Raw genomic sequence first — 25,370 nt, 5'->3', positions numbered from 1 at the left:
TCAAGTTTAGCAGAAAAAAGTTACTTGGCAATGTTTAAGGGGTGACAAAACACTACTCTAACAAGCTATTTGAGTTCGCGGTTACCAGGGGTGACAAGACACTACTCTAACAAGCTATTTGAGTTCGCGGTTATCAACAACTCGTCTGTGACATCCTATCTCGAAACAGAAATCGAAATTAAAGGGTGTGTGTTGAAGTTTCAACAAAAATATGTCCGAAAAGTTCACGTTTTGGTACAAAACATTCCAATTGGTACCCTTAGGAATGGATGTCAAAGCGCCATCATCCTGTTTGGTAAACACCTAGCTGCATGACGAGGTGAGTTTGACTCCTTTTACTTACAAAAGTGCAAAACACACGGCGAAGACATATATACTGGAAACGTGATTATTATCATCAAAAACTGGAACAACCCAAGTATTAACCCTTTACCCCGCTATCAAAACGTTGATGGGCTTAACCTACGTTACAAACACCCTGGCCAACCCAAACCTAACCCACCAAAATTAACAAACACAACCATTTCATCCGCAATTTCAACACAACCCACAGCAACACAAGTCAACAGTGTAAATGTGGAAAACGACGTTAAAAACGCCTGTGTTGAGATCAATGCTGAAGTTAATTTTGGGAAAAAATGTCGCAATGAGAAAGAACATGTATCAAAAACCCCAAAAGTAAAACCCACCCAGCCATCAAGAAAAAGTTTGGGGCAGTCGGAATGTGAAAGCCCCAAAAAATTAATAAACACTAACGATTTAAAGGAAGGCATGTCCTTGGAAGAAGTTCTTTTGTCAGAAGAAAGTGTTGAAATGCGTTATGAAGACGAGACTGATTCCTTAATAATAGATGAAGAATTCGATTGCCAAATTGGTGCTTTCTTCTTTTCCTTTCATCTTATTTTTTTAGCTTTGTTCTCAAATCAGACTGTTGCACAGTGGGCCAGTAGGTGGACAAAATGGGAAAAATTTTAGTTGTCTAATCTTGAAAACCTATTTAATTTTAGTATCTACATATATTAGGAGAAATCTATTGATAATTTATTTATATTAAATCCCTTAGTTACCAGGACTCTAAGCATTTGAATATTGAGATAAAATAAAAAAAAATAAAAATTATAAATAAGTAATTAACGGTGACATCAACGTTGTGTTATATTTCAATTACATCTACGTTTTTGAAACAAAAAATTAGTACATGTTATTCTAGAGTATTTAGAGATAAGAAAAACCAATGTGTGAAATAAATTTGTCATAGCATGTTATCTCAGTTATACTTTGAAAATCACAGATTAAAAAAAAAAATTTCTTAAGAAACTTATTTTTTGCCGCACAATAACTAATAATTACCACAATTTGCCATGTGTTGTCTTATATTTATTTGAGCTATATGATGCTTCAATCGAGTTTTAATTGATTGCTCGTCCCCTTAAATCCCCGTTCAGATTTTATGTATGTTTTAACTTGGTTGCTATGGTACTAAATTTTGCATAGCAACAACTCATTTTTACATTAACGTTGTTTTAACAGTATTTTACTTGCGCTAAATACACAATATTAAGGGTATGTATTAAAATGAGATTCAGAATTCTTATGAGGTTAACTTTTTTTGGTTACTATGGATACCTTACTTTGCATAACATAGCAACAACATATTTTCGGTAGTTGTTAGTAATTTAATTACTAACACTGACAGTAATTTAATTACTTTTAATTTTAATTACTAACACTTGTAGTAACTTAATTACTAACAAGTATTAGTAGTCCAGGCGGCATATATACTATAACATTTTACTTTTAAATACAAAATACTTGTTACAATAATTATTTAGATATGGTTTTGTTAAACTTAGACATTCATAATTTTCTCCAAAAAAACAATCTTAGTATTTCAAAACAAAATATTACTGAAGATATATTAAAATTTATTCAGCCAAAATTTGCTGATTTTAAAGACGTTGATTTTAGACATGCTGTTCAACGATTTGTTTACGTGTATAAAAAAAAGTGGAAATCTGCAAACTATACTGTGAGAAATTTTGAAAAGAAGTTTGTGAACTGGCTTAATGAATATTTAATTGTCAGAAAAAAAGACAATGAACCAACTGCAAGTAGACGTGGTCGAAAACCAGTTGCATTTAATAATAGTTCTAATAAAACTAAAAAACGGCGTGTATCTTGTTTAATTGAATCTCATTCATCCAATGAATTATTTTTTGCTGCTAATAACAAATTTAGAGATGAATCTGTTGTTATTGCTGCCAAGAATGTTTTAAATATATCAAATACAGATAAAGCAACTAAATATTCAGCAGACGAAGCACTGGCTTTAATAATTGATGCAAGTCTGACAAAAGGTTCCTATCAATTGATTAGAAGCGGAGCCTTGGAGAAAGAATATAACATCTACCCCGCTTACAATGATGTCAGAGATGCAAAATTGAAATGTTATCCTGCAAACATAACAGTGGAGGACTATTCAGCTTCAGTTCCTTTAAAAGATTTAATGACTTATACTTTGCAAAGAATCTGTGCAGTTCAGGAACCTGTGCTAAGGCACTTGATATTGAACGACAAAGCAATAAAAACAATGACACTAACGTGTAAGGCTGGTTTTGATGGTGCTACTGGCCAAAGCATTTATAAACAAGTTTTATCAGAACCCGACATTAACAGAGATTTAAAGCGTGAAGAATCATTATTTATTACTTGTCTTGTCCCATTGGGTTTGACTGGATTTAACAACAGCAACGAAAAGGTGCCTATTTGGAGAAATCAAAAGTCGTCCTCCACAGCCTATTGTAGACCCATAAGATTTGCATACAAAATGGAATCCAAGGAATCTGTGATTGAAGAAGATCAGTACATTAAAAGTGAGATAGAAAGCTTGGGTATGATTTTATTAGAGGTTTGCGGATCTTCTATTGAAGTGAATTGTATTATTGAACTTACAATTATTGATGGGAAGGTTCAAACAATATTATCTGAAAAAAATAACTCATACCAATGCTGTTCAGTGTGTGGTGTCTCTCCAAAAAATATGAATAGTCTTGATATCCTTAATATGGATTATACTAACAGAGAGTTCAAATATGGTCTTTCCAGTCTTCATGCATGGATTCGATTTTTTGAGATGTTATTGCACATTGCATATAAAAAAGAAACAAGAAAGTGACAAGCAAGATCTAAAGAACACAAAGAAAAGGCATCTGTAGCTAAACAAAAGATTCAGACTGATTTTATGAACAAAATGTGACTTGTTGTTGATTTCCCTAAAAGTGGTGGTTCTGGAACAAGTAATGATGGCAATACCTCAAGGCGTGCTTTTGCAGCATATGAACAAACAGCTGAAATTCTGGGTATTGACCAAAACCTTATATTCAGATTTTACATTATCTTGGTAACGCTCTCTTCAGGATATGAAATAGACTGCTTAAAGTTCAAGGATTATTGTTTTGACACTTTTAGACTATATGTGTCCCTTTATCCATGGTATTACATGGCTCAATCAGTTCACAAAGTATTGATACATGGACATGACATAATTAAAAGCCTTACATTACCCATCGGACTTATGTCAGAGGAAGCTCAAGAGGCTAGAAATAAAGACTTTAAATCTTATCGCGAAAATTTCAGCCGAAAAACATCCAGAAAAGCAACAAATACTGATCTTATCAATAGACTCCTAGTTTCCAGTGATCCTGTTATTTCATCATTGCGTAAATCAACATCACACCAAACAAATCATAAAGCATTTCCTTCAGATGTTTTACAATTACTTAAACAATCTTCAAACGATATTATTGTTTTATAATTTTTTGATGTAATTTAAAATTGATAACGTTTTCTTGCACTATTTTTTGCTTTTATTATTCCTAAAACATTATTTACCTAAATACTCAATTTTTATTCAATATAGGTGGGTCAAAAATCCGATAAGATATTCAAATATCAATTTACCACTTTGTAACTAAGGAAAGTATCCGGTAACTAAGCAATATAAGTATCCATAACAACTAAATTTAAAAAATTATCACTTTTGTAAGAAGTGTGATCTCATATTGGTACTCATGCCAAATTTAGTGAATATAGCACTTATAAAATATCTGCAGATAACAAAAGTAGGTTGTTGCTAAGCAAAATAAAGGTATCCATAGCAACGAAATAAAAAAATATTACCTTCATAAAAAGCGCAGACATCATATTAGTACTCATACTAATTTTAGTGAATATAGCTCTAATATTAAATTAGTTATGAATTTTGTCCAGTAAAAGTGCATTCTGGCCCACTGTGTGTTGTTTCGAATTTTTTTGTTTTAAACTCTTATTTTTTTTCTTTCAACAAAAATTTTTTTCCGTTTTATTTTTAACATTAATTATGTTTGTCACGTTTTTAAATAAGCGCTTAAGCTGTTGTAATTCATATTGTTGTAGTTCGCGCTTTTTTGTGGAATGTTATGGCCCAGTGCGTCCTATTGTTCGTATTACGTCAGTTCAAACGAAAACTCGTACTATAAGGTTAAGGTTTAAATGTTTGTGCTTTTTATGTCAGGTTGTATAATTATAATATTCATGTTTAAGGTACACGAGTTTTCAAATTAGGAAACCTGATCTTCTTCATCATGGCTATTAACATTTTAACGTGCAACATAAACGGTCTAAACGATCAAGACATACGCGATAATTTTTTTGGGTTTCTCAAAAAGTCCACCGTCGATCTTATCCTCCTTCAGGAAACAAAATCCGGACCGTCCACTGTTAAACAGTGGAGTGACGAATGGACTGGCGAGTCTATTTGGAACTCTGGTCCGAGTCATAACTGTTGTTGGGTGGCGGTTTTCTAAATCCAATGTTTCTTTGAACGAATTAAAAAGGGACAATAACGGAAGAATATTAAATTTCATGATAAAAATTGACGAACACTAAATGCAGGTGCTGAATATTTACGCGCCTAATGTGCCGAGAAAAAGGCGCCTCTTTTTTGGAGACTTCTCGCAGGACACAGGACTACCCGTCCCGATGGCCGGGGATTTCAAATGGTCGAAAGCCGGCCTCTTGACACAGAAGGCTCAAACAATGCTAAATATCACACCTACGGCATTGCTGAACTCGGGGTCTTCCAAGGTAAGTGTAACCTTGTAGATGATTTTCGTTACAAACTTCCCAACAAAAGAGAATTCACATGGTGCAATCAGACGGTTAAATGTAGACTCGACAGAATCTACTGCCCTGAAAAAGTCGCTGAAAAAACAGTATACACAAAAATTCTCACCAACCCTTTTTCCGACCACGAGTTCGTGTCAACAACCGCCAATTTTAGTAAAACCAGGAGAGGACCAGGATACTGGAAATTAAGTTGCTCCCTTTTGAAAATAGAGGTGCATAGGCAGAAAATTGAACTCTTAATTAAAGATTGACAAACTAAAAAACGGTCCTATACGTCAATTTTAAAATGGTGGGACGACTGCAAACTTTTTGATAGGGCTGAATTACAACAAATATCGATACAGGAAAGTGCGATAAACAAAAAAAACATCAAAAGGATTGAAAACGAAATCCAACAGGAGCGACAAAACGCTAACCCGAAGTAAGATAGCATCAAAGAAAAACGCGATGCTCTTTTCTTGCTCCAGTTTTCCGGAGCGTTTATTCGCACAAAACAAAACTAATCGAAGAAGGAGAAAAACCTTCAAAATTTTTGTATAATTTGGAAAAAGTTTAACAGCGGAACAAGTCAATTACCGAAATTCGCAAGAATGACGGCACATTGACGAGTGAACCTGGTGAAATGCTAAACTCCCTAGTTTCATGCTATAAAAGCATTTACACCAAGACTAGTTTATGCAAAGACAGCTAAAATTATGTCTTGTCACACATCACTAAACGTTTAAGTGATGATGAAAATCAAATTTTAAATACCCGCCTAACCGGTGTGGAATTAAAAGAAGCCCTTTTTAAATTTGAAAACATAAAATCTCCGGGCTATGACGGACTTCCAGCTGAATTTTATAAAACCTTTTGACACACTTTAGAAAAAGATTTTGAAGAACTTGCCTACGAAATACTTTTCGTAGAAAAAAATACCAGCCACTGTATGAAAAAATCAATTATTTTACTGATTCCCAAACAAGGAGATCTTACCGAATGCAAAAACTGGAGGCCCATATCCTTAATCGGCGCTGATTACAAATAATGGCCCTAAGACTTGCAAAAGTAATGGGGAAAATTATAGAATCAAATCAAACTTGCGAAATCCCAGGTAGAACAATATTCTCAAATTTACATTTAGTCCGTGATCTTATAGATTACGCGAAATTTAAAAATCTACCTAGTTTTATTTTGTCAATAGATCAAAAAAAGGCGTTTGATAAAGTCGATCGTGCGTTTCTGCTTCAGATTCTCCGAAAATTCTATCTCGGAGAAAATTTTGTATCTTTTGTCAACACTTTATATTCAGAAGTTTCGGCATCTGTTCTGAATTGCGGTTTCCTGTCAGCGTTTTTTCCTACGGAAAGAGGAGTTAGACAGGGCGACCCCCTCTCTCTCGCTGTATGTTTTTGTCGCTGAAGCTCTTGCTTTGGTAGTCAGAGCAGACAGCAGAATAGAGGGTTTCCCGTTACCAGGTACACCTAAACCCCTCAAAATACAGCAGTACGTAGACGATTCGAACTTTTTTGCCAGGGACGTAAAATCAGTCCGCTTTTTTTTCGAAAAAATAAAACTGTTTGAAAAAGCAAGTGGTTCAGTGATCAATGCCTCAAAAACCAAGGGTCTTTCCCTTTGGGGTTTTAATCCTAAAATGTACCCGGAATTGTACGACATAGAGTGGAACAACAACACCGGTTTAAAAATACTAGGTTTTACTTTCTACACCAGACTGAGCGATGCTACCAATTTCAACTGGTTAGTAGCTCTAAACAAAGTAGAGAAAAAACTCAAGTTTCTGGGACTACGTACTTTGTCACTTAGGGGAAAGACTATGTTGATAAATACGTTAGCAATGTCAAGAGTGTGGTTTCTGGCAAACGTGCTGCCCGTTCCCGAATGGGCAATAGAGCGTCTGCACAGAGCCATTTTCGAAAATCTGTGGCAAAAGACCAATTTCAATCCGGTCAAGAGAGAGACACTTTTTTTACCCGTCAAAAGCGGGGGTCTCGGAATTTTATCACCGAAGGAGCAAAGTCATGCACTTCGCTTCAAAACACTCTTTTAACTGAAAGAATGCGAGGAGGACAAAGGTCACAATTATTATTACTTTTGAAAGTATTGGTTGACGAGTTCACTTATAAAATTTACGAACCAAAACCAAAGCTGGAACTTTTTAAAGCAGAACAATTTCCCAAAACACTGGGACAACAAAACGTCTCAGTACTACAAAACAACAATAGAAATATTAGGCAAAAACGGGTCTCTTTTTAACGTCCCCCTAAAAACAACAAAAATTTTTTACTTAGAAGTGGCAAAAAACAAAAAGACAGTCGTGCCAGCAGAACTTTTCTGGTACGGTTCAACAAAAATAACAATTCCGTGGACCCAAATTTGGAAAAAAATTTCACCTTCCACGCATGCGGATCGACTCAAAACATCTCTTTCGTTTTTTACACAACAGTTTACCTTCTGCGGCCTCGCTACCAAAAGCACAAGTCAAAAATAACAAATGCAAAACTTGTGGTAAAATCGAGGACAACATGTACATCTTTGCCTACTGTCCTCCTTCTGTTGAAATTTGGGAGTATTTTAAACATGTATATAACTCCTTGACACCCCGAAACAATTTTTCTCCGATAAATTCAATTTTCTCGATTGAAACGGCGAATTTATCGGAGAAAAAACCCACTACGCAGCTGCTGTTGACACTCACTCAAACTATTATGAGTGCAATATGGAACAGTAGATGCCACCACATGTTTAGTAACAAAAAAAAGGGACATCAGGAATATTATTACCTTAAAATATAATTATCATGTCCGTAGAAACACCGCGGACATTTTCTGTATAAAAAATGTTTTCTGTCAAGTAGAGAATGGAAATTTGAAACTAATCATATGAGCTAAAATAAAACAACGGCTCGTTGTTTATTTAGTAAAGATTTCCTTCCGTCTGCAATTTTTTCTATGTCATACAACAAAATTATTATTATATATGATTAGAAAATCACTGCCAGCCCTTATTTTATGAAATATTATTTTAACACATAAGTGTTTATCTATAGTGTTCGTAATGTAATGTTTGTGTAAAAGTCCTGTAATCCTTTTAATTTGTTTTGATATAAATCTATTTTTTACTTATGAATCTTTCTTTAACCTATTTTTAGAATTTCTCCTTTTTTTAACCTAATCAAAACTCTCGATTTCTTTTCGCACAACGGCAAAAAAAATAAAAAACAAAAAATACAAAAAAATATAAAACGTAAAAACACAAAAAAATATAAAATAAAAAAACACAAAAAAAAAAATACAAAAAGTATATAATAAAATAAATAGAAAATGTATATATTTACGAACATTAGTAAAAACTATATATTATTAAACTATAGAAAACCCGAGTTAATGTAATTTTAAAAGAAAAAATTGTAAATAATTATTATTTTGTAATAAAAGAAAAAAAAAAAAATGGTGGCTATAAATATATATATATATAGTTTTGAAGAAAATAAAATAAAAAAAGCAAATATATATGTATGAGTATATATATACAAATTATATGTTTATATATGTACACTAAAATATAAAACGAATAGATTTAATTCCGATAGAAGTTTAATATAACGTCGTTCAAGCATAAAATATAATGTTGAATCAACATAAAACAGAACGTTTTGCCAACGTAAAATACAGCGCTGTGCCAACATAAAATACAAGGTTGAATCAACGTAAAACATTACGCAATATAAACTTAAAATACAATGTTGATTTTTGGTTGTTGGCGGCGTCGCTTTTGTAACCAAAATGATATGAAAACAACGTTGGTGGTCGATGTTGGGCCAACGCAACGCACAACATTGTTCTAACGTTTTATCAACGTTAGAACAATTCATTCTTGAAGTTTTGCACTTCTTTCCAGCTTAGGCAAACATCAATATTGTTAGCTCTCAGCATTTTCCTCAGTTTTTTGTATGCAGATTGACCTAGCAGTGAATCACAGCAGATTAAAACAGCTGTCACAGTTGTTATTTGGGTAGTTTTGACACAACTGAAGAATGAACATCTAGGTAATAAGAAATCAAACTTCTTTCACAGCAATATTCTCGATTTCAGCAAGTTTGTTTACATTTTTCCAGAGTTCTTCTGTTCTCTGAATTTTTGACTATCGAGAAATACTATCCCATTTTTTCTCTTTCTTTGCGTATCATCTTCTGAATTGTAGTCATCTTTTTGGTTTATCATATCTTCATTAAATGGCAGTAAAACCTATATAGAAAATTATAACATTAAATTTTTTAATTAATATCGTTATTAATAATAAATTTTATGATTTATATTCACGAAAGTCGTAAACGTACGAAAATTTGTTTTGCACAAATTGAAAAATATTCAATAATAATTATGTCATTTTATTATTTAATTTATTTATATGATTGAAGTTTATGTTTACCTCCACTTTTCCCAGCTTTACTAGAGCTTCTTTGTCAATCTCGATACGTTTTGCAATAAACATTTTGTTAGGTTGCTGAACTGTCTAAATGTATTCGTTAAAACTAACTCTGAGTGTTCATCGAGCTCGTTAATATTTTCCTACTTTTTAAACACTGTAAATAATGCTTGTACTGAATTAACATTGTTATCTTATATTATGTTGAAAACTTCTTGTTCTGTGTAGAGAACCATCTTGAACAGCGAAATTTACAGACACAAAGTAAAAAATAGAGAACCATCTTTCTTAATGTGTTCAGTGTTTAATGTTTGTTCTTGTTCTGAAAAGAATAATTTTATTGTAAAAAGCTCTAAGCCATTTGGTGACGATTATGTGGTTAAACAGATTTGATTATTAATTATTGTTAACGTGAGAATTTTAACTCAATATAAACTATTGCTAGAATTTGTAAATAAGAAGGCTAAATTCAGTGATGAGTGTCATTAACTAATTGCTGTGTTTCTTGCAATAAAAGTACGCAATCCAAATGAAATATTATATAATATTTCATATTGTATATACAAATCATTATCAACATTTTTATGGTTTACAAAATTACATAATTAAAAAGTTTGATGATAAGTTTCATTTAACACTAAAACTATGGAAATATTATTAGTGTTCATCATTATAATAAAGAACACAAAACAGATCTCCGTGTTGACATTCATCAGATTCTCTTTACTTTCCAATAAACTTTAAACATAGGCAGGAATTACCGAAAATAATTATTTTTGAACTCTGCTAACATATTCGGCTTTATACTCAGTTTTGTAGTAAGGACATATGCCGTATAAACCAGGTTCCGGGGCGGAACCTAGTTTACGTCACTCTCCTTAGGGGCAGCGCAAGCAAATGAAGGTTGGAGTTGGTGTCGTAAGAACATTTGGAAACTAAATTTTTTTATTTTTTTATTTTGCAGCGCATTAAAAAGAGCCGCCCTGGGTGGACCTCTACCTGCCTTTTTACCTCTCCCCCCTCTCCTTCCCCTTGCTACGCCACTGTTCGCACATATCCCACAACTCCATAATATGAATCTGAGGCAATTATGACCAGTTAGCCACTATCATGAATGGAATATCACTTGGCTCAGTGTGCAGTTTATGCATTGTATATATATTAATTAATTGCCGCAAAAAAAAATTATTAAAAATCTTCAAACTTTTTGGGAAATACAAAATAAAAACTTGCAATTTTCACAGTGGAGTTACTTAAGGTCCGGAAATAAAACACTTTCAAATCGTTTAAAAGTTATGATATTTAAAAATTTACAGTAAACAACAGCGTTTTATGGTTAATAAAAAAATTATTTATTAAACACATAAAAAAAATATATTTTGCCTATTATGTATTGCATGTTACGCATTCACTATGTTTTTTTTCATCTATAGTTCAGTTGTTATGTGTTAAATAACGTTAATAGTTGTATCATGCTTTTAATTGGATGAATAAACATATAATTTGCTTATATCATGCTTTAATTTGGACTGGTAACTAATTAATAATTAGTCTATTAAGTCAATAATACATTATGAGTTATTTATATGTTTCTATGTGGAGTTATAACATTATTATTTATTTATAACATGTTTAAATTTCCAAAATATATTTTACTTTGATGAACTAAATGAAAGATTCTCACTTCATTTTTTAATTAAATAATTAACTCATATTGTGATATCAACATGAGCTCAAAAATGCTTAGAAGACCTACAAAGGCTTTAGTAGGAAGAATATTTAGTAAAAAAGATTTAGTAGAAAACCCTATAATTTACACGTGAGCGATTCGCCAACTTACAAACAGCTCATTCAATATGGTTACAAGTTTGAGAAAGATTTATTTTACGGGGAGAAAAATAACTTTCGACTTGAAAATTGACGTGACAAAAGTCAGTTTTTTTAATCTTTGATAAAAGACTACCCATTGAAAAATAAAACTTCCAGAACATTGTAAGCAGTATCCATACACCTAGTAAAAGTTGGTTAGAAAAGAAACTGGAAATGTTGTTTGACCTATCTGCTTGTCAATGTGATAATCCAATTATTAATGATTGTAAATGTATATAAAATAAAAAAAAATAATTTTAAAACAACTTTTTTTAAAAGTTAAGTGATAAGAGTTTTAAATGTCTAGTTAGAAATTCAGTACCCTATCCAAACCTCCCCAAGCCCCCTCCCCACCACTATTACTTTCTAAGGTTTGCAAAAGCCTTTGCAACAAAAATTTTTAAAATAATTTTGATTTTATAGTAAAACAATAAACATTTAGGCAAGCTTGATGTCGAGAAAAGTGAGTGCACAATGAAACATAGTTTGACTCTGTGAGAAAATTTTTTTTTTTTTACCAGTAGTGTTATGCATTTACAAATACACTTCACAAAAATAGTAGATTAAGTAAAAGAAAAGAGCATTAATTGCTTATCTCTAATCATTTGACCGAGACTTTATATTTTATTGACTTGTCACTTTAAATTAAAACACTTTCAATTTTATAATACCTTACTTGTTTAGATCCCTGTTATGGTAAGAGAATATTTGAAGGACAAACGATCCAAGGTAGGATCAAAAAGAAGTTGGAATTTAGGCAGTGTGGACCAAGCAGTGGCAACAAGGATTGTAATTTTTTTTATTAGAGAGAAAAACGAGGCTACTGTAAAGCAAATTAGCCAGAGAAATCTTCAAACAACATCAGAAGTTGGTTCAGATGAAGTTTTTAGTGTTAAATCCTTAACTTTAAATACAGCTGAAAGTGACGAGTTTGAAAAGAAAATAGTTAATGAAAAATAGCACTAGATTTAACTAATATAGCTAAGGCTGATATATGATATAAAACTAGTAATGCTACTACAACTGCGTTAATTAATGCGATAGTAAGGTAGTGGTAAGCCACTCACCTCATTCCCACTGAAAAAGCGCACATTGGATAAGCATGGTATTTTTCCATATGTAACCCATGTGGGGATTATTATTTTGTCCCATGTGGGTTTCATATGGTAAATCCCACATGGATTCAATATGGTAAATCTCATATGGGATACGCGTGGGTTTTTACCATATGTAACCCATATGGGGATTATTATTTTGTCTCATGTGGGTTTCGTATGTTAAATCTCACATGGATTTTATATGGTAAGTCCTACATGGGATATAGGTGGAAAATACTACATGTTATAGATCTTAAATGCCACATATATTTTAATCCAAATGGTATAAAAGTAGTCAATACCAGATAAATGAAAGTCTGAATGCTTCTATGATATTTTTTAAAAATCCTTTAATTTAAAAATTACTTAAATTAATTTAAAATTAAAAATCGAAGCTTTTTTCAGAGAGGCTTAACTTAATCTGGTATTTGCTACTTTATCCCGTTTGGGATCCAAAATGTGTAGCATTTTCGATCTTTTACATGTGATGTTTTCCATCTACAACCTATGTGAGATTTACCACAAACTATTATAACGCATTTTTATAAGATTAAAAAACGTGTTGCAAAATAAATTTATTTTAAAATAAATGCTATTAATAAAAACATTCAAAATAAATATTGAAAATATAATTTTTTTCTTTTTCGATTTACACGTCTTTAGTCGAATGAATTAATTAAATCGCTTCGGCTTGCATAATACCAAGGTTTTTAGTATCTTCTAACTTTCTTCAAACATTTTCTAAAAAAAAAAAAAAAAAAAAAAGTATATATATATATATATATATACATAGAGAGAGAGAGAGAGTTTATTTTAATAAAAATTTTAACAAGGAACCTTATTAGTCGAGCAATTTTAATAATTAGCCAGGTTGAACAAGTTGAAGTCATTAATGACTACAACTTGTTCTTTATTTCACAAATAATTATTTCCTAATTATTACTTACAATGACTAACGTATTATGGGTAATTGAAACTATATTATGGGTAATGAGCTTGAACCAATGAAGAGAATCCTTAGAAAAAGTGATCAACTAGGATAGGTCCTTAAACAAAAAAACAAAAACAAAAGTGTAAAAACCTACTTTACAATGACGTAGACATTGGGTGCAATAGACACTGGATGCAAATATATCTTTACTTTTTTGTTACACATAATAAAATATTCAGGAACTAATAAAAAAAACATATAAATTTCTTTAAATAAATTTATTCTTTGATCATTGTCTTCATATCCTTTCTTATTTTCAACATTAAAAAAATAAAATTGTTATAAAATTTCACTTTAAAACAAATACTATTAACATTGTGATGATAATAGCATTAGGAAGCTAGTATTTATGTTTTATTACTATACTATAAATAAATAGTTCTTTAATTCATTTTATAAAATAGAGTCTTACAACTGATAATTAATAGAAATAAATAAAATTATAAAAATTATGTAAGCTTCATTTATTATTTCTAAATACTATATTAATGTTAGTCTACAAAGTTGAAATCAATTTAGAGCATCGTTATTAGTTCTTTTGCGATTCGCACATCCACTAGGGATGCCAAATATTTGGGTTTTCAATATTTGTACAAATACCAAATACCCCAAATAGTGGCCTCCTAAATATTTGTACAAATACCAAATACCCCAAATAGTGACCCCCAAATATTTGTACAAATACCAAATAGTAAAATGTATGAAAAAAATCAATTGATTTCAATTCAAATTTGAGCTTTATTTAAGAAGTGATATTTTGAAAAATTGAATATGCTTGTATATAAATACAAGCATATTCAATTTTTCTTCTTTCATTCTATTACAAAGTTTAGTCTTGAAGTTTCCAGCTACAGAAAAGACTCTTTCAACGTCAGTTGATGTTGCTTGCACATTTAATAAGGGATCGTAGATCATCTATAGTTTATCTGTACGTTCTTTTGTTCCTTCAAACGCCTCAATTTCATTTTCGATCGAAGTTTGACTGTTTTTTGATGGTTTACAAAGTGGTTGATAGTGTCATCAAGCTTGAATGTTGTATTTGAATCATTTTCATCATCATTTTCCTCCAACAATGATTCTGCAAATAAGAAAAATCAATGTTGATATTAAATCGATATTTCTTCGTGAATCAATTCGAATTTTTAAATTTTCAAGCATTTTTTGCGAAATATCACTTTCCTGTGCGTTGAGTGTGTTAAATAAATAGATAAATGGTCCTTCTGCCACTGTCAAATTGCAGCATTTAGAGCTTAATTTTTTAATAACTTCTTTAACAGGAATCAAACAATCTATTATGTCTTTAACTTTAGTTTCAATGCTGTCATCATATGAACCTTCAAATTCAATTATTTTAGATTTTACAATTTCTTTCAGTTCATAAAATCTCTGCAACATAGGAAGTACACTATTCCATCTTGTCTTGCATTCAATTAATAGAGTTAACTCTTTTCCTGTTATTTCTTGGACATTTTCTTTAAAACGAGCAATTTTAAATGGAGATTTTCGAAATTTTCTCACATATCCTCGAACAACTGATATAACATCAAAGTAGGATTTTTCCATTGGTAAAGAGCTTTCTTGTTCATCAAAGTCTAGTTTTTCATCAAAATCTTCATCTTAATCATCAAGTTCAACATTATCATTATATTCATCCATCTCTTCACGATCTTTTTGATATAAACAGTCAACAATAGGGTTTGAACAAAAACCAACTTTTTGAAAAACCGGTTTTCGAAATCCAAGTTCCCCAAAAAATCGGTTTTAACCGGTTTTCGAATTTTTCAAAAAAATTGAATAACGAGAGATACTTAATTTATATATTATATTTATTTCACTTATCGTAATTTTTTCTAAGAAAATAAGATTTAAAAAAACATAATATGTCCACTGAACGGTGGCTAAGTCTTGTTCTAATTTTGGACACAAAATTGCCTGCAATTGAAAATACGCGTTCACTAGGTACTGAGCTCGGTTTTATAGTTTTAAGTGCATCAAATAATAAATCTAAGTTTTGGTTTTTTTATGTGTTGTCTCAATTAATGAAAACTCAGCCCTCAGTGTTTTTGGGTTAGTGATGTTTTCTGCAGGCTCTTCAAGAAACTTATTAATTGAATTTTCCATGACCTCTTTGGCATCTCGTCGCTCTAAGCCTTCTACTGCTAAACGAATAGGTTCCAAGACTTTATGAAGTTTCAAAAGTGTAGGATATTGAGCTTCATTCCACATATAAAATGAACCAAGATCATTCAATGCTAAAACTACACATTCTTTTACTGCTAAAAATCTTCCAACCATTTCCTCTATACTATTCCACCTTATTTTGCAGTCAAGAATTAAATTCAACTCTTTTCCTTTTTTTAATTTTATATAATTTTGAAGAATGGTATTTCTTACTGGAGATTTGCGAAAAAATTTACAAATTTTTCTGATTTGTGAAACGGAATGTTTGCAATTGTCAGACAAAATAGGAATAGGATGCTCTTGGTTACAAATATAAGAAAAAGATTCTTTATATTCGTCATATTTGTCTTTATCTTCATCATCCGATTCCTCACTTGAACCATTTACTTCGGATTCAGCTTCAACCATTTCTCTATGTTTATATAATACATCAGTAACTGCTAGGTGGATTGCATGTGAATAGAATAGTTGATTAATTATACATGATAATTTGCCAAATTTTATCATAACAGCAGCACCATCATTTGCTGCAGAAACAATGTCAGTTTCTAGATTCAAATTGAATATTTTAAGTCTTCCAGATTACGAAAACCGGTTTTCTATTTTTTACCATTTTTATTATATATGGTTATTATGCAATAGCATTTTGTTACGTTGTTTGAGTAATCTGTTTTCTTTTTTTTAACACGCTTCTTTAAATTTATCCCTTATCATTTTTGTAAAATGTTACGTAATAATTACCCAATAGAAACAGTTGCTTGACTAAAAATACACGCGATGTTAACACAAATTTTTAGAAAGTTTTTCCAAAATGGCTTCCCGAAAAATACATATGCTTCCCAAATAATTGGGATTTATTATTCATTTTTAAAATGTATTTACGTGTAAGATTATATTTTTTTTATGTATTTATAAATGTAAGTAATTTAAATCGTTTATATATTAATAGTATATATAATACTATTATGATATTTATATCTATTTAAATGTAATATTGTAGTATTTATTTTTATGTGTATACTATACTAAGTTTTTTTATTTTGCAAATTAGATTTTTGGAATTTGTTTCTTATAAAATAAAATTTGTTACTTATAAAAATCAAGTATGTTTTATATTATAATTTTAAAGTAAATAGTTTCCCTTGATTAGTTTGTTATGTATTTTGTTATGTTATGGTAATATAATTATGATATGAGCTTAAGCTCTTATCAACGTGGTAATATAATTTAAAGTTACAATTAAAAAAGGTAAGGCATTTTTGTTTCTAAAAAACTCGTCTAAAATTTTCTATAATTTTAGACGAGTGAACAAGTAAAAGTAATTATAGATATTTAAACATTAATGTACATCACTTAGCAGAAGATTTTAATTTAGGATTTGTTCCAATAGCTGGTTCTTGTGATGCTCAGAGAACATTAGAATTAATATTTAAAAACCGGTTTTCAAATGTGTCAAATTTATTTAAAAAACCTGTTTTTTAAAACTGGTTTTGAAAAACCGCCAGACCCTAGTCAACAATAGCTAAATTTATTCCATGATTGTAACAAAGTTGACTTTCAAATAGCATCAAGGTGTCATATTTTTTCACGGAAGCTCCATCGTTTATAGTTAAGACAATATCTTCTGAAATGTCAAGTTTGATGTCCTGGAGTTTTTTTTCTAACAATTGTTTTCAATTTTTCAGCATTACAACTACCTGATCCAACAGAAGTTAATGCAAATTACTTAGATTCAGTGCCGTTGTTAATATTTTGATATTTAAATATCTCTTGAATTTATTATCAGTCCACTCATTAATTATTGTACTAAATTTCTTTCCCATCACTTTAGGGTCTTAAATTTTTAACACAAATTCATTAAAAACTTCTTCGTAGTATTTTTTAATGTCTTCCCAAATTGTTGATCTTGATTTAGGCCTTGTTCGATAAGATTTGTGCTTTTGAATTATAGAGTTGAGAGAGAGTTGTAACGACAACTAAAGTAGCCTCCTAAACTATAGTGGCCTTCATGGTTTTGGGGAAAGGAATTGAAATTTAAAAAGAATTGACTGTAGTAAATGTAATAACTGAATATAGGATAATTTGTGAAAAAACAAGAGTGGTTAATTCAATTGATACGATGCACCGTCGAGAAGTTTTTTTTTAGAAGTTTTAAAAGTTGTTGGTGTAGATAGAAAAAAAGACGAAAATTCATTGGTTTATGAAATGAACTAATGAATTTTTGAAAATATAGGACAATGAAATACAAAAGTAATGAGGCGTCAAACTGTGTCAAACCTGCCTTGTGTCAAACCACCAAAACATCATCTCACTTTTACTTGTGAAAATAATCCTTTTTTTGGTCATAATATGTTATTTTCAGCAGTTGTTCTATAAGCGTCATATAAGCAATAGTTCCAGGCAATACATGTTCTGGCGCTGGTGTGGATGATGGCTTGTTTGTAAAATTAAGATGGTTGTTTGCTTCACCAGCCTGAACTACCAATTCTCCATGTTATATCTGATATAAATAGAAAAAACAATGAACATAAAAAGGTTTCTTTATAAAATAATACGGTTTATCAACAAACAGGATAACAGAGTTCAAAAGAATATACTGTTAAATCTTTAGGGTAACTTTTACTGATGTTGTGTAGAAAACTTTCTTTATGCTATATTACTAGATGATGAAGTTGTAATTGATTGTGCTCTTAATCAAATCCTGTATCCAAATCCAAAGTATCCAGGAAAATTGATTCAAATTTCAAGCTTAAAATCAAAGTTAACGCAGTTAAGCCCTTGCTTTTCAAAGCTGATGTTTGGACCGACTTAATTGAGTTTTCTTCGATAAAAGTTGAGCATTTGAGTTTTTGTTTCTTCTAATGAGTTACTACAAGCTGCTCAAACTGGTAATAAACTCGCTCTTACTGATCTGCCAAACAATTCCCAAAAAAGGTAAAAAGAACTGTAAAACTCATACTTGAAGCTACTAAATATTTTTATGAACGCGTGAAAGACTTTCTTTTTTGGCTAAGATATATATATTGTATACTTTCTTCAGACAAATATTACTAACTTGTATGTTAAAATATTAAAATCAAAACCTATTTTTCTAAGACTTAGACAAAAAAGACTATAAAAAAGTTGAATTAAGGAATTTTAGATATTTTTATTAATAAAGACTTTATTTAAAAGAAAAATAAGTTTTTAAACAAAAACCGTTTAAGTTGCTGTGTTAAATATATATGTACCTGCGTATGCCGAAACATCCCTACCAGAGCTAGCAAGACATTGTTAAATGTGTGTGTTCATCTTTTTTACAAATTAAAAAAAAAATTATTGCTCTCACACATTTGCAAAATAAGGTACATTTTGCTGACTGGTTCTAATGAAATTCATTGTTTAGGGAAAGGGGTGTGTTATGCACCTTTTTTTACAACCCTGGCCCCAACTATTTTCAAACACAGCCAATTTTAAAGAGATTTATGTGAACATTTGACATGAAAACTTGAAAATTGCTTCATAACTAAGTATTTTAAAAAATACTTAATTCTTCTTAATATTTGAGAAAAAACACAAATATATAAATACTTCAAAGTAATTTTCTAAAATAATTATAACTCCAAAATGTCTATTTTTTTTGTATTTATGTCTATATTTATGGGTCACATTAATCTCAAAGTGAGCCAATGTGTTTAGAAAAAAAAGTGTTTTTAGGCAGTGGCTTAGTGCTCAAGGTCGTAAGCGACCGGGGCTAATATTTGACCAAGGCCGGAGCCGGAGCCGGAACCGGGGCCGGGTTTGATAAACCATAGCCGGGGCTGAGGCTGGGGCTGGGTTTATGGTCTGGGCTGCCTATATTTTGACAAACCCTAGAGATGTAATAAATATTTCATTTTGAATTAAAATTCAGTATATGCTTGTAAATACGTATAGATGAATATATATATATATATATATATATATATATATATATATATATATATATATATATATATATATATATATATATATATATATATATATATATATATATATTTATACATATATATTTCTTGAGCAACGCAATAGAAATAAATGTGATCATATTTTAAAGAAAAACACGATATTTTTTAATCTTGACATGTTTCGTAGTTAACATACTACATTTCCAAAAGATAAAATTACAATTTAAAACTCTGGATATAAATATAAAATTAAAATTTGAAGACATTACAGAAAAATCATAACAGACAAATAGAATTGTTACAAACCAATAAAAATTATAATACAAATTAAAATTATGATACCGTAAATAGCAAAAAAATAAAAATAAAATTATAGGTAAATAAAAAAAACAAAAAAATAAAACTAGATAGACAAATTTTTATTATAATGAACAGTTTGTTTATTTAAAGATGGGTTTTCCCTTTTAATATGGAGTGCTTCTTTAATTTTCAATTTGTTTTTGTTAGAAATTTGTTTTTGTTGGCTATATCCAAAATTGTAAAACAATTACAGTTACTTAAATTTTTACAATTAACAGATGAAATTAAATGCTTATAACATTAGATTGTTTGTCACTTGTAAGATGCTCATGAATCCTTGTTGTTAAGTGTCTGGAGGTTTCTCCAATATAACTGGCATTACATCCAGCACAAGAAAATTTGTAAATACATATATATATATATATATATATATATATATATATATATATATATATATATGTATATATATATATATATATATGTATATATATATATATATATGTATATATATACATATTTATATATATATATATACATATATATATGTATATATATACATGTATACATATATATAAATATATGTATATATATATATGTATGTATATATATATATATATGTATATATATATATATATATATATATATATATATATATATATATATATATATATATATATATATATATATATATTTATATATATATATATTTACGGCTTAAAGGGGCGTTGGATTATTTATCTCAGTCGTCTCAAAATGAGTTCATCAAAGAATATGGTATTATCCAAATTGCAGCCATCGAAGAAATTAAGAATGGTATCTACTTCACAATCATAGTCGATGGTACCCCCAATATATCTTACACTGAGCAGATAACCTTTGTTATTCGTTTTCTTCTCTATGAAAGAGAAATTAATTGCTGGAAAATCAAAGAGCGATACTTGTGTGTTGAAGCTTTTAAGACGAAGAAAAGAGTCGGTATAGCTAAGCTTATCACTAATGTGATTTTAAGGCTAGGTATGGATATTCAAAAATTTTGCGGTCAGGGAGACGATAATGGATCCAATATTTTAGGTGCTTACAAGTTAGCTTGAGCTTTAATAAGGCAAAATTATTCAGAAGCTCTGAACGTTTCAGGTATTGCTCACAGTCTGAATTTGGCTGGTGTGCTCACAGTTGAATCAGCCATTGAGAAAAAGTATTCTTTGAAAATGATGAACCTTGTTACGTATTTTTTAGTGCAAGTCTTACCCAATGGAAGTTCCTCACTAAAGCAACTGGAATTTCACTGCATAGACTTTCTATGACAAGATGGAGATCTCATACCGATTTGATCAAACTACTTGTCAGGAGGCCGAGAGAAATGTTGGCAGCTTTAAAACATGCCATGAAAAATCTAGATGACCAGTGAGCAGCTAGGCCAAAAAAGAGATTTAAAAAAATGCTTATCATCTTTTGAATTTGTATTGCTAGTTACGATTTGGCACGAAGCCCTTATTACTGTTAACGACGTTAGTCGTCTTTTACAATCTGAAGCCATTACCATTGATGAAGAGCTACGTTTGATTGGACTGCTGCTGGAAATTTTTAAACGGATTAGGGGCTCTTGGTTACGAATTTTCTAAGAAGTTTTAGTTGGACCGCTAGGGTTCGAAACTGAACTCCCTACTAAAAGAGAGCGCAAGCTAGAACGCTTTCATGGTGAGATGTTAAACACAGCCCATTTCCATGACAGTCTATCAAAAGAATTTTAAGTGAAAGTTTTAATGTTGGTTTAGATGATCTAATTCAATAGATTGATTCATAATTTGAGACAAGCAGGGTGGTTAGCAAAATGTTTTTATTTATCCGGTTAAATAATAATGATCTTTCCGTTAAAATAAAGCATGAGAATTTGCACGGTTTCATCCGAGAGATGCGAACAAAAAAAAGAAATCCGCCGTTTTAAAAATACCCTCAAAAAAATTTTTAAGCAAGTAATCCAATGAAGCTAATTGATCTAATCTTTTAATCTTGAACGCCTTTTTGAAACATTTGCATCATGCTTCGAATTTTAACACTATTCCTAAGACAGTTGCTGAGGATGAACGATCGTTTAGTAAACTGAAAATTGTAAAAAACTCTCTCCGTTCAACCATGGGCCAGGATTGCATTACTGATATTTGATTATTTTGATTAAAGAAGATTTGGCTAAAAAGGAAGAGCTACAACAACGTCATCAAAAAAGCTCTATCCAGAGAATTAATAGTAACGCCAAAGCTGACCAACGTCCTCCTTTTTATGATGAAGAGCGCTGCGCCAAACGTAATTAAAATTTAGATTTTCACGGCGCTCTCCTACAAAAATAGAAGGATGATGGTGCCTTATATATATACTTTAGGAAAGTATATAATTGGGTTTACAATAAACAATTTTTTGTTATTACTACATATAAAAAATAGGTAAAATGAAATATTTGTATCCAGTTTATTATCTGTTATTGACCAGCAGTTTAAAGAGCAGATCAAATCTGGAAAAGTCTTTGCTTGAGAAAATCACTTTAAGCCAGATGATTTTAAAACTAGTAAGTTGTAATTAAATAACAATTGAAATTATATATATATATATATATATATATATATATATATATATATATATACATATATATATATATATAATTTCAAATGTTTTTGTCTTCAGATATTGGTCTCAAAATGACAAAAAAGATCATGAAAAATGGAGTAATACCAACTCTACTATTGCTGACAAAAAGTTGAAACAGTACTTTACCAAACAAAAAAATGCCGAGAAATGTCATTTTACCTGAGACTAAAAAAATCAACTAAGTACTATGATAAACTTAGTGACATTTTAATTCAAATTCCTAATCTAAAACTTTTAAATGGTTGGATAACAGACGTAAAAGAAAATGAAATAACCATTTTGAAAAATGTTTAAAATCAATTTGTTCTTCCAGAATTTGAGATAACAACAGATGAAAGTTTAGGATAAAATTTGGCAATATATGGGTGGATGGTTCCTAAATGTCATCCTATCTACTCATGCTACAAAAGAAGTATGCAAAATATAACTGTGACAAATTTAATTACTGTGCTTGAAAGTTATCAATAATGTATAGGTGTGCCAATTCATTAAAAGACAGCAATTACCATACACCATTGTATACCTTTTAAAATAAATCCACATTATTGGGATACACAATCATCACCATTCAATCATATGTCATATTATAGAAATATTAACTGCAACATTTTATTGAAAAACTCAAACAGATGCAAGAAATGTTTATTGACAAACAAATCAGTCATCTATTCAAAAAAAAGAAAGTTAAGCGTCACAATCAGGCCCGCCGTGAGCCTTTGCGGCGCCCAGGGTCAAAATTTCCCAAGCGCCCTACTGAAAGTGAAAGCTGATCTAATGATCCATAATTCAATACATATAATAAGCCATTTGATAACAAATCAAAGAGGATAAAAGAATATAGAATTTTTTAATTTTAATTAATGAACATTTGAACAGTTTATTTCTAGATAATTGCAATGGTCTTTTGACTTGGTTATACACTCATACATAAAATGATAAAGTCGACACTAGAACAGGGTAGAAACAGACCAAAGACAATCATTAAACACTATTGGATGTTAAGAGCAAAAATTTGTCTAGAATACAACAGCTATTGTTGCTTCAACTTCAGAGGAAATTGATCTTTCGAGATTTACTCATGGCGAATTTGGAAATCACTTCACCGTAGCACAACTTTTTGGCAAGATCATGCTCAATGGAATTAACCAGAAGATTCGTGAGTTGTTCTTGGCTCATTGTAGACCTTAAAGCTGTCTTAACTAGAGCAAGCTTACTAAAAGATCTCTCGCCTTCCGCAACAGAAACAGGGATGGTGTTGAAGATGCGCAGCAAAATGCAGACTGATTCGAAGAGCGGCTGAAGACCTTTCTGGTCTCCCCGTTGAGAGAAGTTTCGTAGAAAATTGATTCAGGAACCTTCTTCTTATTAGAATCTTTCGGGAAAGCTGAAGAATTTTGAGGAAGCCCCTGTAGAAGCACAGGATCTCTTTCCACTTTGGAAAGATGTGCTGCCCACAAAGCAGGATCATTGGAAGGAATGGTAGCGATGGGTTCTTCTGTTGGCAACACCTGAGAATAAATTTTAAAAAATCTTATTTTATTAGCTTAAAAGTTTATTAACATCATTTCTTTTAAAGAGGTAGAACTTACCAAAATATTCTCTTCATTCACAGCCACCATACCGATTTTTGATAGGGGGCTCTCCCGAGCTTTCAGAAATGTCAGTGACATCGTTTTCAGTTCCAACCTATAAAAATAAGTTAAAAATTTATATAACATTGAATTAATCAAATGGGAAAATATCCATTCACGGGGAAAACTATTTACTACTTGAATCGATTGACTTGGCAGGAAAGAGTTTGAAGCAGTAGGACTTTCATCTTCTCCTTTTTTTGTAACTGTAATACCACAGTCTTGAAGAGTGCGTTTGATTTTTTTCTCATTCGCAGTTCTTTGAGCACCATTCTTCTTACTTGACAACCAGAATCTTTCTTTTTAAAACCAGACATGTTTTAATTCTTTTTGAAACAGCATCCGCTTATAAGCAAAGAACTGTTTGAATTTCTTCTTAATTGGGTCTATCAGACTATCACATAGATATCACGTGTTTCAAAATTGTTTCAAATTTGAGAGATTTTAAAAATTAGAGAAATAAATTTAATAAAATTGTTTTCATATTTTATATCAATATCAAACTACTTGGATTTAATCTAATCTCTTTTTTTAATAAAGTAAAAAATCTCCGTTTTTAATTGAATGAAAATCTCCGTGCACTAAAGTTATTTTAAACATTTAATTCAGCGGGTTGTTAAATTAATCATTAGTATTCACTTTATTTGCGAGTTTCCGCTATATAAAAAGAATCAACTAATGTTTTGAAAGTAATGCTAATTTCTTAGTTTTAAAGCATTAATTACTATTTTTATATAAAAATAGCAAATTATGAAGCACTTCATTACAAAGTTGAAAATTTAAACTAAAAAAAATTGACCGGCCAAAAGAGCAATTGACCGTCTATTATATGTTTTAGCTGGTCAAGTTGACCGGCTGCTTTTGATTTCTTATTTTCCACGCTGCTTCCTAGTACTTCATCTTTTTTTTAAATAAACATGAAAAAAAAAATTATTTATATTCGGCTTCGTGCGCCCCTGTCGACCTGGCGCCCGGGACAAAACAACCCAGTAGACCCCCCTCACGGCGGCCCTGGTCACAATGAGCTAGCCAAACTAAATGCTGCTATCTCTTTGACTTCACCATCGAGGCTTAAATTAACAATGCTGCAGCACCGCCTTAAATGTGCACAATTGCAATCTAGAATTGAAGCAATAAAAGAAGA

The sequence above is a fragment of the Hydra vulgaris genome, chromosome 13 (assembly GCF_038396675.1).
Source record: "Hydra vulgaris chromosome 13, alternate assembly HydraT2T_AEP".
NCBI lineage: Eukaryota > Metazoa > Cnidaria > Hydrozoa > Anthoathecata > Hydridae > Hydra > Hydra vulgaris.
This window is presented reverse-complemented; position numbering follows the sequence as displayed.